This window comes from Panthera tigris, chromosome B3 (assembly GCF_018350195.1).
Source record: "Panthera tigris isolate Pti1 chromosome B3, P.tigris_Pti1_mat1.1, whole genome shotgun sequence".
NCBI classification, from domain to species: domain Eukaryota; kingdom Metazoa; phylum Chordata; class Mammalia; order Carnivora; family Felidae; genus Panthera; species Panthera tigris.
In genome coordinates, this window is record NC_056665.1 from 137,471,388 (window position 1) to 137,477,280 (window position 5,893).

Genomic DNA, 5,893 nt, shown 5'->3' on the forward strand with positions numbered 1-5,893 from the left:
CCTCATCCCCAAGCACCTGTCACTTCCTGACACACCAGGTACTTTACCTCTGTATGTGTGGTTTGTCTGTCTACCCTACCGGAACGTCAGCTCCTTCGGGCCAGGGCTTTGTCTGTTTTGTTCACTGCTGTATCTCCAGCACCTGGAACAGAGTTTAATCCATAGTAAGTGCTTAGTAAAAAAGAAAAAGGAAAAGGAAAAGGAAAAGGAAAAGAAAAAAGAAAAAGGAAAAGAAAAAGGGAAAGAAAAAAGAAAAGGAAAAGAAAGGAAAAAAGAAAAAGGAAAAGAAAAAGGGAAAGAAAAAAGAAAAGGAAAAGGAAAAGAAAAAGAAAAAGAAAAAAGAAAAAGGAAAAGGAAAAGAAAAAATAAAAAGGAAACGAAAAAGGGAAAGAAAAAAGAAAAGGAAAAGAAAGGAAAAGAAAAAGGAAAAGGAAAAGAAAAAATAAAAAGGAAAAGGAAAAGGAAAAGGAAAAAGGAAAAGGAAAAGGAAAAGAAAAAATAAAAAGGAAACGAAAAAGGGAAAGAAAAAAGAAAAGGAAAAGAAAGGAAAAGAAAAAGGAAAAGGAAAAGGAAAAGAAAAAAGAAAAAGGAAAAGGAAAAGAAAAAGGAAAAGGAAAAGAAAAAAGAAAAAGGAAAAGGAAAAGGAAAAGAAAAAATAAAAAGGAAAAGAAAAAGGGAAAGAAAAAAGAAAAGGAAAAGAAAATGAAAAAGAAACAAGAAAAAGGAAAAGAAAAAGGAAAAGGAAAAGAAAAAGGAAAAGGAAAAGAAAAAGAAAAAAGAAAAAGGGAAAGAAAAAAGAAAATGAAAAGAAAAAGAAAAAGTCACTGAATGAATGAATGCTGACATTTGGGCAGAGAGATGACATCATTAAGAGCCTGTTCCTTTCACTGTGCTGGCCAGTGGGCACACAAGTTGTTCCGAAGCAAGCCAAGTCTAAAGGGCCCCCAGCCTCCGGGGGAGAGGGTCGCTCTGGGCACAAGGATGTCTCTTCTCACCGTCCTTGGGGACCTCGTTCTCTCCAGGTATCAGCCACACTGCTCGCTGTCGGAGGCCAAGTTCCTAGTTGTGTGTGTGGGGGGGGGGGTGCGGGGAGGAGGGTGTTATCTCTTCCCTCCTTGTTTGTGCTTATTTTCAGAAACTTGTGAGCTTATCAATTCATGGAGCAGGGAAAGGAGCTTTGGAGTTATTTAGATCCTGACTCCGTGTGGCTCTGGGGGATGGCCACCACACTCTGACCCTCAGTTCCTTCATCTGCAAAATGGGGATCGTATTCCTATCTTGTGGAACTAATGTGAAGTTCAAGCAAATGCACTGGGCCTTGAAATAGTTATGTTCTCATTAGGCAGTTTATTTTACTGCCCGGCCCGGGGGCTACCTCAGTGGGCTTCTGTCCCGTCACGTTGCCGGTGCATGGCTTCCCCGGCCACTGTCGCTGGAGATTCTGTCTCCCAGCAGGACAGGACCAGGCCTTTCCTTCCGGGGGTCAGTCCCAGCCCTGGTCTTTCCAGAACTGTCTTTCCAACTTTCAAGGCTCAGATCCCCGGGCTCACGCCTGCCAGCCCCCGGGAGAGGCATCATTATCATATAGATGAAAGAAGTATCCTGTAATTACAGGGCCCAGTCACCTCACTGCCCGCCCAGTCCCATCCCTGCAGGCTGCTGAGCCCGGCTCGGCTCACCCCCACCCTTCCACCGTCAGGACATGCTCCTGGGGAGCAGGGGTGGGGGCTGCATCCAATACCCGCATGCACTCATTTCTCTTTCCAATTCAAAGACACTCTAGGAGCACCTGCTGTGTACTAACATAGGCATCACGCACCTGACCATTGACATCACTTCCTGGGCACTGCTGTGTCCCAGGCACCGTTCGAAGAGCGGCCTGATGTAATCAATCCCTGCACGACAAGCCCACAGCCACCTCCGGGAGCAGGCTCTCTCGTAACCCCCACTGATTTTGCAGATCGTACCTAAGCACGGGAACAAGAGCTCCACAGTGTCATCCAATATCCAGATCATTCCCAGCTTTCCCCAAACGAGGGACTGAGAAGAGTTGACTCACAGTTCTTCCCCATCTTATGCAAAGTTACCCCCCTCCCCCGCATATCGTGTCCTGTGTTGTCCCTGGATATTGTCTTTCATGAAATCAACACCCCCATGCCCTTTTTAATTTTAGACCCTTCGCAGTCTAGTGGGGGAGACAAAAACAGAAAACAGAAAATTAAATGACTGGGGTAGGGGGCTGTGATGGAGGTCAACCTCGGGTGCTCCAGGAGCGTGTTGAAGAGGAACCCAGGCCCGCTAGGGTAGGCAAGAGGGGTTCTTAGGGGAAGGGAGAGCTGAGCTGGACCCTAAGCGATGAGAAGCAATGATGGGGAGAAAGACGATAAGGGGGGCCTTCCAGGCAAGAGGGGACAGTAAGAGGAAAGGCAAGGACACATCATGGTGACATGTGGAGAAACTCAAGCAGTCTGGTGTTACTGGAGTGTGATATGAAGAGCAGGGAGTAGTGAGAAATGAGGCTGCAGAGATAGGAAGAGGTCAAATCATAAAGGGCCTTAAATGTAGGGTGAGGGAGGTTGAGTTTTATCCCCAAGACGATGGGGAGCGGTGAAAAGCTGTAGATAGGCAAGACTGATGATTTGTGCTTGGCATATTACTCTGATGGCTGCAATTTGTAAACACTGTTGTGAAATTCATTCATTCATTCATTCATTCATTCAAATGTTTATTGAGTGCCTTCTGTGTGCCAGACACTCTTCTAGATGCTGGGAAAAGAGCTGTGAAAAAGGTAGCCTAGAATTCCTGTCATCATGGGACTTAGAATTGGGTGAGGGAAGGCAGACGGCCAACAAATAAATGTAAAGCATGCCCGAGGGTAATAAGTGTTAAACAGAAAAATAAATAAACAGGGATAAGGGAGGGTCCAGCCAGTGATGTGTAGGGTGTGTGTGTGTGTCTATCTTAAATCAGGGAGTCAGGGAAAGTCTTACAGAAGAGGTGAGTGAGTGAAAGAGGTGAGGGCAAGAACAATGCAGTCGTCTTGGGGAAGAGAGGTCCAGGCCAAAGGAGCAGCAAGTGCAAAGGCCCTGTGGTGGAAACATGCTTGCCATGTTTGAGGGTTTGTCGGGAGCCACCGTGGATAAAGCAGAGGGGAAAAAAAGTAGGGGGATGGAACTGAGAAAGGGCGAGGGGACGGGTGGATCACAAAGGACCCCGTAGGTCATTGTAATGACTTTGTAATGACTCCGAGTGAGACCCGAAGGAAGCCGTTAGGAGTTTTGATCCAAGAAATGGTAGGGCATGACTTTGGTTTTGAAAGGATCACTCTGGTTTCTGTGCAGAGATTCAAAGGCGGGGGGGGGGGGCAAAGTCAGATGCTGGGAGGCCAGGTAGGGGGAGAGAGCGCGTCCAGGTGGCAGAGGATGGCAGCGTGGACTCAGGCTGGTAGGGAGGGAAGTGTGCAGAAGGGGTTGGGCTCTCCTCAGACTTGACGATGGATTTGGACGGGGCGTGCAGTGGAAAGAGAGGAGTCAAGGCAGACTCCAGGATTTTTATCAGGAGCCACCGGGATTGCGGGGACCTAAGGGGAGCAGGTTTGCCGGAGGGTCGCGCAGGAGCTCAGCCTGAACAGCTTCGCTGTGAGACCCCCACTGGACGTCCCGGTGGAGAGGCGGGGTCGGCGGTGGAGGTGAGCCCCTGGACTTAGGAGGAGGGTGCCGGCTGGGGTCCTTGGCCCGTGAAGCCCGGAGCTTGGTGAGCTCACCGAGGACGCCAGTGTCGATGGAGCAAAGACCCGAGCCTGAGCTGCTCGCCCTGATGCGCGTGGCCAGGAGGCGAGGAAGAAACTAGAAGCAGGAGCCAAGAAGGAGCAGCCAGAGAGGTCAAAGGGCAGCCAGGTGGGTCCCCGGAGCTGAAAACGATCCAAGGACGGGGCGGCCAAGGGCGTCGAATGCTGCTGGCGGGTCAGAACCGCGCTTGACTTTGGGCCGCGTCACCGGCGGTGGCGGGGAGAGCCTGGCGGGCTGGGGGCCGGAGGGCACGCGTGGAAAGCTGGGGCCGGTGCTGGGTGCTGCCTTCCCGCTCAAAGCCGGGGGCACGGAAGTGTGGCAATCATTTCATTATCTGTCTGGGTTCCTGAGAGTCAGGGGCTCGGCCGGGCATCATCTGTCTGTCACGCAGCAGAAAGTCCCTCCGAGGCTGGAGCCGGGACAGCTACGGGCTGGCCAGGGGGTCTCCCTCCGTCTCTCGCCCTGGGTTCGGGGCCTCTCCATGAGGTCTCTGTGTGCACGGATTTGGGCTTCCTCACAGCATGGCGGCCTCGGTGCAGCCAGACCGCGCACAAGAAGGAATGTTCCGGTGGGTAAGGCGGAAGCTGTGTGGCCTTTCATGACTCCACTTGGAGTCGTATGTCACTTTCGTCCTAAGCGGTGAGTCAGAGTGCTCCCAGAAGCCCGCCCGGTCGAGGGAGGGGCATAGACCCTGCCTCTCTTCGGGAGGAGTCTCAGAGAATCGACAGATACGTTTAAAAACCACTCTGAGAGCTGAAGTTTTATAATAAGAAGGGACAAAAAAACGGTGCCACCACTGGAGAAAAGAGTTGGGTTGAGTTTGTCGTTTTTCAAGGCGGAGGGGGTCACTCGGTTGATCACAGATGTGTGTGACGTGTGGGCCGTGGACGTATATGTGATGACCTTATGTGTCACAGACGGAGAACCTGGCCGATGGTCAGGAACCCCGAGTCCCTCGCTTATAAATAGGGACCACAGAAGACACGGGGGATGGAAGGGGTCCCAGAGAACGTTTGGTCCCATGTTTTCTTAGAGATGGGGAAACTGAGGCCCAAGCCGGTCACAACGTGCCCAGGATCACGGAGGAGCAGAGCCAGAATCGCTTCCCGGGCCCCCAGCTCCCGGGCCAGTGGGCCTCGCGCAGAGACTCCCCCCCCTCCCCACCTGGCTGGGGTTCCGTGAGCCCCCCTGCCCTCCCTCAGGCGCATTGTAGACACAAGGCCTTATTACGAGAGAGTCCTTCCCCACGTGTGGCTCCCTCGCTTGGAGGGAGGATGTGGCCAATGTGTGTGCGGCAGGTGGTGTGGCCTGCTTCGCTTGACGTGAAAAGTGGGACCCTGGGAGCAGCAGAGGCAGGTGCTGCAAAATTTTAATCTCCTAATGGCACCAGGATAGTAGGAGCCTGGGGCGAGGCTTGTGAGGCTTGAATTTAAATAGAAGAGAGAGAAGCCAAAAGAAGGATTCTAGGGCATTTGAAAGGTGAGCCCCGTGCCAAGCAAGCTTCCAGAGCAACACGGATTAAAAAAGAGTGGGGAGCGGAAATGAGCTGGTCGGGGTGCTGAGCCGAGAACAGAGCTGCACTATCCCGAGACTGGGTGGTAATGTGAGGCAGGGAGCAGGGGCGAGGAGGGCTGGGCACACTTCGCGCTGCGGGGGGCCACGGGGGCCTCATCCCTGCCCCTCACAGCCCCGTGAGCCGGGTTTGATCAACGCCATTTTACAAGTGGGGAAACTGAGGCTCGGAGACTCAAAGCCTCGCTACTCAAAGTGTGGTCCGCGGCCCAGAAAAAGGGTGGGCGTCATTGGTTGGTGGCCTGCGGGCACCCAGGGAAATGGGTCTTGTTGTAGAAGCCCCGGCAGGGAGGAAATGGAAAATTGGTGAGAAATGTAAAATCTTTGGCCTTGCCCGGACCTTCTGACTCAGCTGCATTTTAAGATCCACCCCCCCCCCACCATTGGAAGGACCTGCCCAAGGTCACCCAGCTGGATGGGGGAGGGGGCGGGGGGGAGGGCGGACAGCATCATGAGAGCCCAAGGTCTCCCTGACTCCAAAACAAGAGTTCTTTCCATTTATGTGGTTTTGCACCACAAAAGACGCCCCCAGA